This window comes from Mus caroli, chromosome 2 (genome assembly GCF_900094665.2).
Source record: "Mus caroli chromosome 2, CAROLI_EIJ_v1.1, whole genome shotgun sequence".
NCBI lineage: Eukaryota > Metazoa > Chordata > Mammalia > Rodentia > Muridae > Mus > Mus caroli.
The window spans coordinates 5,733,844-5,746,066 of record NC_034571.1 but is presented as its reverse complement, the minus strand read 5'-3'; the positions used below and the strand labels follow the sequence as shown (position 1 = coordinate 5,746,066).

The 12,223-nt window shown below is 37.7% G+C and overlaps 1 long non-coding RNA gene across 1 annotated transcript; it reads right to left on the bottom strand.

Moving 5' to 3' along the window:
* Positions 1–1,392: 1,392 nt before the first annotated feature.
* On the bottom strand, positions 1,393–9,844 carry LOC110305725. The gene is made up of 4 exons (XR_002379185.1): positions 9,712–9,844; positions 8,952–9,060; positions 5,672–5,950; positions 1,393–1,749 (listed from the first exon to the last, which is right to left on the bottom strand). It is a non-coding gene; the product is annotated as an uncharacterized LOC110305725 (long non-coding RNA).
* Positions 9,845–12,223: the final 2,379 nt, after the last annotated feature.

Here is a 12,223-nt window from a genome sequence, read left to right as displayed (position 1 = left end):
GGCTACTGTTTCTGTGTTCCAGTTTTGTGGCACTTATTTACTTATTGGATTTTTAGAAAATGAATGGATGTACCTTGAGTTTAAAACTCAAATAAACCTTGCTAATATCATTTCTTTGAAATACAAATTGAGTTTACTCATGACCCTTAGTTACTACTAGCACTTATATAAATTCCTTAAATTTTTTTCAATCCCTTGTGCCCATCCACAAAAACTTAAAAATATTATAATGCCTTTATGGAGTTAGTTCTTATATCAACTGTGATAATTTACATATAGATAGAGTACCTAAATTCCACTAAATAGTACTAGGTCTTGTTTTTATTGAGTAATTTATAAAGTTCATTATCTTTACAGGATTGAATTGACTAATATTTAGATTGAATTAGTTTTAAAATACATAAAGTGTTCATAATAAAAATGATATAAATGTTACTTTGTAAAAGCTTCTTGAATTACTGTAGCAATATTTAAATTTGTTTTTGTTTTTGAGACAAGGACTGGGGTCTCTGTTGGTTCGTTTTAACTGTAAGTGTGACATAGTACATAGGATCATCTGCAACAGAGGACACATGTCTTCATGAGGACCTTTGTAGGTCAGGGTGATCTGTGGGTATGTATTTGGAGAATCTTCGTTATCGTTTATTGATGTAGCAAGACCTAGAATACATTCTGGGTGCTGTCACTCACTAGGCTATCAGAACTGCGGAGAGTGAAGAAGTCTAGCAACCTGTTCATTTCCTCTCTACTCTTCACTGTAGAAAGGATGCAACTGGCTGTTCGTGTTCCTGCCTTGACTTCCCAGAAGTGAAGTGATGGACTATAGCCTGGAACCACGAGCCAAATGAATTTGCTCCTTCTCCCTAGGTTTGTTATTGTTCATGTATTTTATCACAACGACAGAAATGATATTAGAGCAAAGTTGGTTGTAGTTTTGAATGAGTTTTTGGATTATAGAAGCAGCCCCAAAGTCGGAATTTAGAGTTAATTCTTAAGATCTTGACTTGTAATGCATAACTGAATTTTATTAGATTTTATTATCATCAGTTGTGAAAAGAAGGTTTGGATTGAATAATCATAAGAAACCCAATGCTATGCCTCAATACAATACTGATATTTCCATTAAAAAATTTCATTAAAATTTCCATTATAACATTCTTAATGAAATTATTTTATAGTCATGTTCCTATTACATATCTGATTTATTTATCAAATTCATTGCTTAAATTAATCCAAATACTCAAGGCAGTCATTTATTTATTTCAAAAACAAACAAACAAACAATTTATCTGGCAGGACATTGAAATATTTACTGGAAAAATATTTAAATATATTCCTATTTATTGCTGCAGGAAAAAAAGCTTGGTATTTGTTTCCATTGAATATGTCTTTTAACTATGCCATCATGTTTCTTTTATTACAGGGATAAGACAAAGCCAAGGTTGTAAGATCCAATGAAAGAGTCAGGAACAGGGAGACACTGGAAGTCTTGCCAGAGAAATTACTGTGGTAGATCTGCAAGCTGATCTCTAGACTTGGGTTGTTCAGATGAACGCAGATAAACTTCAGAGAAATGTCTGCACTTTATAGCTTTATCTGAGACACCCCAAACATTGGCATTTCTCCCATCTGACTCTCTAGTTTTTCCTAATGAGAGACTATGAGACTCATGCTCTTCATCACTCCCGCAAACTTCTGCTGTTCAGTTGTGCAATCCTGACAGAAAGCACATACTGCATCGTTCTGTGCCTGTTAAAATGAAAGACAAATGACTTGTTTGCTTGAGCATGTCTGTCTGTCCTCCCTCAGATCCTACCTCCAGTCGCCCAGTGGATGCCCAAATTCTACACCAAGGAGTTTTAAGTATGAAGTAGTATTTATTTCAATGTAACAAATCACAGTTACATCTAATGATGTGTACAAAACAATTTTATGCAATAGCTATATGGTATGGAGTGGTTGAATCAAGGCATGAGACATGTCCCTCTTCATGAGAACATATTATTTATTTCTCTCATCTTAATTGATATTTGTGACTTTTGATCCTCATCTCTTAATTCCCCTAACCCAGGTCTTTGAAAACATGTCCGTACTTTCTGATTCTTTAAGTTGGCTTTGTATTCCATGCATGGACAAGGATATGCATTTATTTTTCAGTGTCTGGCTTATTACACAGTGTTTTTCAGGTCCATCAATGACAGATGGAATTTACTGTTTGTTGGGTGGAGGTCAGAGGATGAGCTCTGATGATATTTTTCATTTGTTTGTTGTTTGTTGTTGTTGTCATTGTGGTTGTTTTTCTTTCTTCTTTTCTTCTTTCCTTCCTCCCCCCTCTTTCTTTCTTCCTTCCTTTCTTTTCTTTCTTTCTTTCTTTCTTTCTTTCTTTCTTTCTTTCTTTCTTTCTTTCTTCTTGCATGTAGAAGAGAAGCTGGCTCTTGAGCTTCTACGGAATTCTCCCTTCTCAGCCTCTTGAGTATCAACACTGTAGTTATGGATGTGCACTACTAAGTTCAGATAACGGGACCATGGGGATGCCAACTCAAGTCCTCACACGTGAAGCAAGTGCTTTATCCCATGAGTTTATCTCCCTTCCCCTGATTGTCTTCTTTTAAAGGGCTGCATATAGCTCTTTATGTAAAGTTGCCATATTATCTGTGCCTATGCATCCTCTGATAGAAAAAATAATTTGCATCTCTGCCTTGGCTACAGTGAATGATACTGGAGTGAGCATGGTAGCATGGTAGAGAATCTGCTTTTAATGTAATGGGTTTGAATCCTTGGTACTTTGAATCCTTGATACATCCTAGATGGATGATTGCTGCATTTAAATTTGTTCTGACAGCACTATTCACAAAACACCCCATTGTTCCTGTTACCCACTGTTTTCTCTCAGTGCAATGAATAACAACCCCAGCTTGTTTAACTATAAGATTGCTCCTGGGCCGGGCGGTGGTGGCGCACGCCTTTAATCCCAGCACTTGGGAGGCAGAGGCAGGCGGATTTCTGAGTTCGAGGCCAGCCTGGTCTACAAAGTGAGTTCCAGGACAGCCAGGGCTATACAGAGAAACCCTGTCTCGAAAAACCAAAAAAAAAAAAAAAAAAAAAATTGCTCCTGGTAATGGTATCTTCAGAACCCACATTAAAAAAAAAAAGCCTGTTGTCAAGGTAGATGCTCTCAGCCAACCATTGAACTGGGCACAGGGTCCCCAATGGAGAAGCTACAGGAAGGACGCAAGGAGCTGAAGGAGTTTGTATCCCCATGGGAGGAACAACAATATGAACCAACCACTACCCCCAGAGCTCCCAGGGACTAAACAGCCAAGGAAAGAGTTCACATGGAGGGACTCATGGCTCCAGCTGCACATGTAGCAGAGGATGACCTTCTCATTCATCAATGGAAGGAGAGGTCCTTGGTCCTGTGAAGACTATGCCCCAGTGTAGGGGAATGCCAGGGCCAGGAAGTGGGAGTGGGCGAATTGGTGAGCAGGGGGAGGGCAAGGAGAGAGGGGGAGGATGTTTTCTTTTGGAGGGGAAACCAAGAAAGGGGATAACATTTGAAATGTAAATGAAGAAAACATCTAATAACAATGATAATAATAATAATAATCCTTGTCACAATGTGGAATTCCACATGACAATTCCAGCACATGGAAGGCAGGGACAGCCATGTCCTAGTAAGCTACTTTAGTCTACTTGATGAGTTCTAGGCCAGTTAGAGGTCCTGTCTAAACAAACAGAAATGGCACCTGAGAGTCATTTCATCTACCCAGACATACACACATCTGTATACGTATACTCATGTGCATGTGAACATATACAGTATACATTCGTACATGTGTGCATGTGCACACGAGCTAACATGCACACACACATGCACACACACATGCACACACACACACATACACACACATACACACTCACACACAGAGAGAAAGAAAAATGCAGCTAGCAGGAAAGTAATTTTTAAGACAATAAGGAAAGAGAATAAAAATGTTTTTTCCTAAGGAAATAAAATTTAATCCATTAAAATAATATTAAAGGTTGAAAAAATGCAACTTCTTAAACCAGTGCATGTAACTGGAGATAAGTCTACCATTAAAACATATCTCTGCTCTGAATAAATAATGACCAAATGTAGCTAATGAGGATTAGGGCCCTGACAACTGGATTCATATTTGAAGAAGTACGCAGATTTGTCATTCATTAAGTAGAAATTATGACAGACACTTCCCCACACTATTTAGTGATGATTAAGGATGATGTCTGGTTCAGCTCTAGTAAGAAGAGCAGGTATGTTGTCTTATGATTAGCCAGTGAGAATAGGAGGCTGTATGTAGGAGCCTAATTAGAAATCTCTATAAAGCACTTTGAAGATGAAAAGAACTCACAAATTCTAAAGAATAGTAAAATTTCCAGAATTTTTCTTAGTTCTTTTGTGAATGAGAGGGAGAGCGAGAGATTGCTAATTTTGAGCTAAAAATGCAAGAGCATATTTTGCTTGATTTTTAAGTTTACTTTTTATTTTAAATCTAAATATGACAAAAAAACTAAAAGAAACTTTTGTACCTTACATAAGTGCGTTATAGTAGGTTTCCAGACAGAGCATTCATGTGGGAAACTCCAACTACCATTACTTCCTATTCTACATTTGTTCTTCATTCTTTTTCCAGAGTTGGGTATAGATACCAGGGCTGATCAACCACTTTGCTATTCTCAGCTGAGTTCTCAGCGTTTGTAAAAGATGTATCTTGGTCTGAACTCCAATGTTTAGTTCTCTAAATGAACATAGCCAACTCTTTATTAAAAGTATGGACTGCAGCTGGTAGGATAGCTCAGCAGGTGAAGGCACTTATCCATTAGATTGGTACCTGAGATACATGCCCAAGACCTATAAGGAGGAAGAAGAAAACTGACTCCTAAAACTTATCTCTGACCATCATGAATGTGCTATGGCATACATGGACACGGACACACACACACTGATTAAATGTAAATATATAAACTGACTTGTTGCAACACACACATTCTAAATAATCTGTTTGGATGCGTAACACTGTTGAGATGCTCTACCATCAGGTGTGAAGTATAACCATTGGTCCAGTCTGCTTTATGAGGATATGAACTTGTCTTGATTGGCTTGAAGGGTAGTTGAGGTTTTGGCATTTGAGCACAGGCATTGTGCAGGGCAGCTGCTGATTCTGCTCAAGCCATGAAATGAGAAGATTTAAAAATGGTCATTGCTTTAGATAAAGGTTATGCCCTTAACGATTTTCCAAGCAATTAAGAAAATGTTGGGCCAAGAAGAAGACTCAGCAAGTAATGGCATTTGTCCTAACTTCAGTTCGATCCTTGGGGCTCTTATGGAGGAAAGGGAAGCTAACTCCTGCAGACTGCCCTCTGGTCTCCCCGTACACATGGTGGCTAGCACACACAATTACTTAACTGATTGTAGTAATATTCCACTTCATTTGTCCAGGTTTCAGAACCATGTGATGTTCTTGGATATTCTTGCCCGAGCCAAAAGTAAAGCAATGAAATAAAAGTTTAAACCTATAGACATTCCAAGCATATAAAAGCACCGTGGTGGTTTTTTCTATTTCTCACTGTTGTCATGTTTCTAAATGTGCTGAATTAGTAGATCTGATGTTCTCATGTACCAGAGAAAACTCACCTTCAAATTCTAGCCAACTCTCTCAAAGATGACTTCGAGTTTTTAAAAGCAGCAATCCAGAAGGTAATGTGGAAGATGCTTTCTTGTGGAAATAACCATTTCAAAGATCACACACAGCCTGCTGTTGGTAGGCCAGCAGCATCCACCTATGGAGATCATAACTCACCAGCAAATTGTAAGAGGTGTGCCAAGCATTCATCTTCATGACTTGAAAACTGGCTTTGAAACTGCAAGCAAAGATCTTCACTTCATACACATGTGCTTTGATTGACAGGTCACCTGACATGGGAAAGGAGAGGTGTGGAGTTCAGAGGCTGCGCAGAGAAGTTTTGCTTTCAGAAATGGCTTTCTTGGTGGTTGGAGCGCATGAGTTGTCATCTTTCCAAGAGCAAGGGGAGTTTGGTATCAAAGATGGTTCAGTAGAGCAGCCAATTGTGGTGGCCTTTCAAGGAACAGAGACAGCAATTAGCTCTTAGAAACAGAATGCTGGAAAGCCCTGCCTTGGTAGCTACAGCCTTTACTTGAGCTTCAGAGGTGAACACATGGAAAGCACAGAGCTTGAATCAGTGACTCTGCCAGGATGTACAAAGTACACAGAGAAGACCAGGGGGGTTGATGGGCGTATGTATGCATTTCTAATAGAGTTTGAAATGTATTCCGCAAAACATCTTACATATCATGATAGACCAAGGTTAGAAGAACACCTCCTATCTTTCTTTTACGAATTTATGTGCATTTATGATGTGTGCATAAAGAATATTTGTGCAAGGAGGAAGCTAGAGAAAGAATGTCTGCTGTGGGAAATATTAAAAAAAAATGGAGCCTGCTATCTTTCTGTGGGGCTGGACCATGCTCCCACATTCCTGCTGCCATCAACTCTCTCCAGCTAGCCCCCACAGCATCTGGCTCTCTTGTCCAGGGAGCTGCTAGCACTTCTTCAGCCATCAACCCATGTAGTCAGCGATCCCACATTCCAGTAACTAAATGGAAAAGCCAACCTAGAGGTTGCATATCACAATACCTAGTAACCCAGTGAAATCAAGACTTTTAAAGCTTAATTAACCAATCAGATTTACGTATCAATAAAATCACAGTTTACAAGGTGCCAATACAATAATATTAGAGCCAATCGATAATGATAAAAGCTTTACCCCAATATTTCTAATCTTGTGAAATCATAGCTATTTGAGTCTGGCAAATACCATGCGGGTTCACGTCTGTAGCCATCTTCTTTCTCCTCCTACCTGAAGACATTCCCTGTCTCTGTAACTCTTAGGTCCACCTTTCTTTTTCAATCACAGACCTCCTCTGCACTAATGTAATTGGAGAGGGAAAATCCTGTGACACATCACCATTTCTGTTTAAATAAATAATATTTTTTCTCTCAAAATATAAATTGGGTTGAGGTGACAGGATTTGTTATGGATGGATAACCAGATGTCAATAAACATGATACAAACAGAACTCAGTTAGCAAATTTCTCCAGTGCATAGTGGGAATATGGGCAGAGTGGAAAGATAGAAGAGAAATTAGGCAAAGGCAAACATATTCTCGTAGAAAATGCATTCTATCATCTCAGCTTCTTGGGGACCTACGATAACATATCACAACAAAATATAGTGTTATTCTTCCATGAAGTGATTCCAATTTGATAAAACAGTTTCCCAAACCTTTGACAGGAGCTGAATGTCTTCAGAAAGCAAACTTCAAAGGATATAATCAACATAAATTGCTTTCTAACTTAGTAACTGATTAGAAAAGCCACTCAGTAGATAGCAACAACTTTGTATGTCTCTTGGTATTTCTTAACATTTGCTATTCTCAAGCATGAAAATATCATCTAAGTCCCACTGTTACATCAAATCACTTGGCTTTCTAATGTTTTATTAGAAGTAGTCATTAACTAAGGCATAATAGCTTTATTTTGTTATCCTGTTAATGAGTATCCGTCTATGTGTATGTATATTTAAGAATATTTCACTCTGTTGTCATTTCACTGTCAGGTACAGCTACATGAAAACAAACATAAATTTCCCTTAAGAAATGTTTGGGTTTATTTAAAAGTCCTCTTGTTTTCTGAGTGGGGTCAAGAGATAGAACATACATTTTTGAAAACAATATTGGATTAAATAGTCATCCAAGACATACAATACAACTTTGGGATAGTATATTTTCTACTGTGGAAATATTACCAATTGGGGACTCATATTCCTTGAATATGTAAATACAGGGGAATATTCTAATACTCTATTCAGTGTTTTGTTTCAAGCTAGCACAGCAATTTAATAAGAAAGTTTTTTTTAAAGATTTATTGTTAATGCTTTTAAATTATGTGTTTCTCTGTGTGTGTGTATGGGTATGTTAGTGTCTGTAGAAGCTGGAAGACAACACTGAAATCCTGGGGCAGAACTTAGAGGTGGATATGTGCCCCAGATATGGTTGCTGAAAATGAATGCAGGTCAGGTCCTCTGCAAGGGCAATATGTGCTCTTAGCTGTGGAGCCGTCTTTCCAGCCCCATGATGGGGCTGTCCGATCGCCTTAGTTCTCCAATGTGTCTGTCTCAATCGGTTGCATTTTGCAGTTCTAAACTGTGTGGCTGAACAACATGTGTCTTTATAGAACCCACTCTGCCTTCTAGGGCAGGTTCATCATAAGACTGATGTTTATTTTCTACAGAAAATATGTTCCTTTACTTATGTCCATTAGGACCTGATATCATAGTTACAAAGATTCAAGTGTAGTGGGTTGAATAGCATCCAGATTTATTATTTTCCAAACAATGCAGGAATAGAAAGGATAATGATATGACTTTACTCTGACAATAGATGATAACTGAAAATTTTAAAAATGTGAAACTCCTGCTACAAGGTTTTGAAAAGAAATCATCAGCAGGCAAAGTGAGGGGGCCGAGTCATTAAAAAGGGGATTCATATTGGAATATAACATTTATAGCTGTAAGACTGGTCTTCAGTCTTCATACGGATCATTTTGAACTCACTGAAAGAGTTCAATTTTGAACTTCATTTGGACTGAATTCAGGATACCCATGAAATCTGGAAATGAAAGGGAGAAATTTAAAAAAAAAATAGGAAATAGTGGTCTCACTTGAACATTTGCATAGATGTTCAGCAGATCTTTAGAGAGCGCTGTACATCCATGGGAAAACAAAGGAGGTAGATGAGAGGGATACAACAGGTGCTTCATTTGTAGTTCAAATGTTAAGATGACTGTCATTGTTTTAACTTCAGCACCACAGTGGAAGTGTCAAGAATTACTCACGAAAGCGCAGGTCAAGATGAGAGCCTGTGTCCTGTCAAGTTGGAATGGCTTGGCAAACACTTTAGGAACTCACTGAACAGTCAGAAGTATTTTTTCTCAGGAATAAGGTCTAGGAATTAAGGAATTTTGCAATGAAAGTAAAGTCAACACAAATTCACACAAGCATAGTTAAAACCATCTTCAAGTACATGGGGTATACTCAGAAATTAAATTCCATCTAGAACAAAATCATCCACTCCCATGAAGATTCTACAGTCTCTACAATTGGAAATTCCTGGAGGATTTACCTACAATAAGACTAGGGACTAAAAGTCATTTGTCATGTATTTGGAAATTGTTCTCTCTATAGAAGAGAAAAATACATTGCTATAAGTAGACTCTAAGGAAATGAGTATGATAGAACGAGAGGATATGACTTTTAAAGAACTAAAGGAAACAAAATTATAATGAATGGACAGATGAGGACTCCCAACAAATTAAAAAAGAAATTAGAACAAAATCCTCAAAGGATATTTCCTAAGACTTCCTTACTAAGGGAAAGGGGCTGTTTCAGAGGGTAAGAGTGTTTCCTGCTCTTCCAAAAAATTCAAGGTCAGTTCCCAGCTCCCACAGGCATCTCAACCTGCCAATAACTCCAGTTCCAGGGAAGCCAACACCCTCTCCTGGACTCTGAGCCATAAACCTATGTGCCCATACTCACCCGGCAACATACAAACATCTTAAATTGTAAAAATTAAAATAAATTGAAAATGAATAATACCTGGGGATAGAGAGCTCAGTGATGAAGGGCACTTATTGCTACTCCAGCAGCTACACAGATGACTCACAGCCATCTGTAACTTCAGTCAGGAATCTCAACCTTGGCACACTCATCCTAGGTTAACTCTTTGTTCTAAGATTCCGTTCATCACAATGAAGAATCTGTAAGAGAGTTTCTGAACACTACGCATCACATGCCAGACTGCACATATCTTCAAATATCTCATAAAAAAATGTAGAGCTTTGGCAACATTTCTCATGGCTAAGAATTCTTAATTCAGATCAATCCGACTCCCACTTCCTCTGCAACCAGTTAGAAAGAATGAGCATTCTTTGGATTGTGAACAAGTGCTTCTATGATCAAATACATAGGCGTAGTTGATTTGCTGCTTTAACAAAAATTTTAAGTTGTATGGTATGCATAGTTTGGGAGGTTTGCAAAGAGTTTGACCATCTTCATGGTTCTTCACAGACTTTCCCATTGGTTAAGCACAGCTTTGGTTAATTCCAGTAACTTGCCAAAGCGAAACTAACTTTGTATCTCTTTAAGCACCACATCTCGTCTTTATTCCTATTCTTTCAGACAAACCATGACTACTGCATGACACAAACTCCATTCAAAGTGTGTTCATACAACCTTCTCTTAGGCACACAACAGCCAGTGTCTCCCTGGGATCAGCTGGGATCATCACAGCCGGGTTTGTTGATTGTTGACATTCATTCATGGAAGAAAGGTTGGGCAGAGTCCCTGCACCCTCATCTTAGGTTCCAGCTGCTCCTCCAAGCCATTTGCATTCAATTCTGCCCTAATTGCAGGTGGCCCTAGGCTCTCAGAAGGTGCTAGGTAATATATGCTAGGGAAGGCAAGGAAACAGGTTTCACTCATGTAACCATGGGGTATCAGTCAATCATGCTGGGCTTAGTTTCCAGGGAGTTCTCTTTTGGGTCATCCATACTTCTGTGGACAACCTTACATTGTTACCATGTAACACCCAGATCTTGCAGGTAAGCCCCCTGAGAACTATCTACCTGTAAGTGAATAGTCTGCTCTATTGAGAGTTCCCAGGAATGTTTAAAAAGTGAGCAACAGGATGCGGTCTGTTTAGTTCAGAAAACAAAAGATGAGAATAAATGTATTCAAATGAATAAAATATTAAGGGAAATACAACTTTGCATATCATAGTATTAACATGACCCTTTATTGTTGGAATTAATTAGAGTGGAGCACAGAGTGCTATGCTATGTTGTAGAGATAGCTTGATCCTACATTACTGTCTTGGTTTAAGCTAACCTCTTTTCTAGACTGCTAGGATAATTGATGATCTGTCTCACTTTACTTGTCTCTAGATAGAGACAAGTGCCATAAATATCTTAGCAAAAAGCATAAAAAGTTAGTGTGAAAAACTACATTCCATTACATGATTCCAAGCATCCTGTAAGTCTTTGTGTTGGAGTTTGTGAAATACATTATTTTTTAATCTAATATTTGTTTTAGCTATTTTATAAGCTCCTAAAAAATAGTAGTCAAATCTGTCCTTTACTTGACTAAATATTAAATTAAAATGTTATGATTAAAAAGTTGTATTGTATATCAAAACTTGTGATTCCTTCATTAATGTTAAGTATAAAACAGCAGCAAGTGTACTTTTCTAGGACAATAGGTCAGATCGTAGGACAGTTCTGTTTTTTTCATCATGGTACAGTTTTGAGACCATGTGAAAGGCTTGGGGTTCTTCTACAACTGATGAAGCAGGCAGGGTTTCCTGGACATGATTTATATACAAACTGGCTATTCTGAAAGTAGGGCAGCTCCTATCATAGGCTTCATCTACTTTGTACTTTAAACATGGTCCTGATGTTAGTGTTCTTGCATCAAAGATTTGCTTTGGGCTTTCCAATGAATGAGAATACATATAGATGGATGCCCTCAGAATCTCAACTTCAAAAATATATGCTAAATTGATGAATGTGTGTGTGTGTGTGTGTGTGAGAGAGAGAGAGAGAGAGAGAGAGAGAGAGAGAGAGAGAGAGACTAGATTCAGAGAAATTGAAAACAGCAGGAAGTAATAAACAAGATATGTTTACTTATTTTTCCCTTTGATATTGGAAGTTTTGAAATGCAAATGAGAAAGATTAAGGAAATGTCTACAGGTTGCATTAGCTGGGAAATTTTTTTCCCTGAGTCTTGGGAATAATCATTTCTGTTTTGGTAAAGATATGACTGATCTTTAAAAAAATAAGATTCAAAAGAATTTAGAATTATACAAATGTATTAGAAATAAAACTTTGTCAGGTAGGAATTCAAATTTTCATACTGCTCCAGGGGAAGATATTGAAAAGCAATGTTGTTTTCTTTAAAGTGTGAGATTTAAGTGGAATGTTGAATTTTCTCATTTAGTATATTGTTTCAGTTTTGTCCTGTGCAAAAAATTTTGCTGAGTAACTCAAGTCCCAGATGCAAAAGATTTCATTATATTTAAAACACTTCCTCATTTCTCATTTCTGTATCTAGT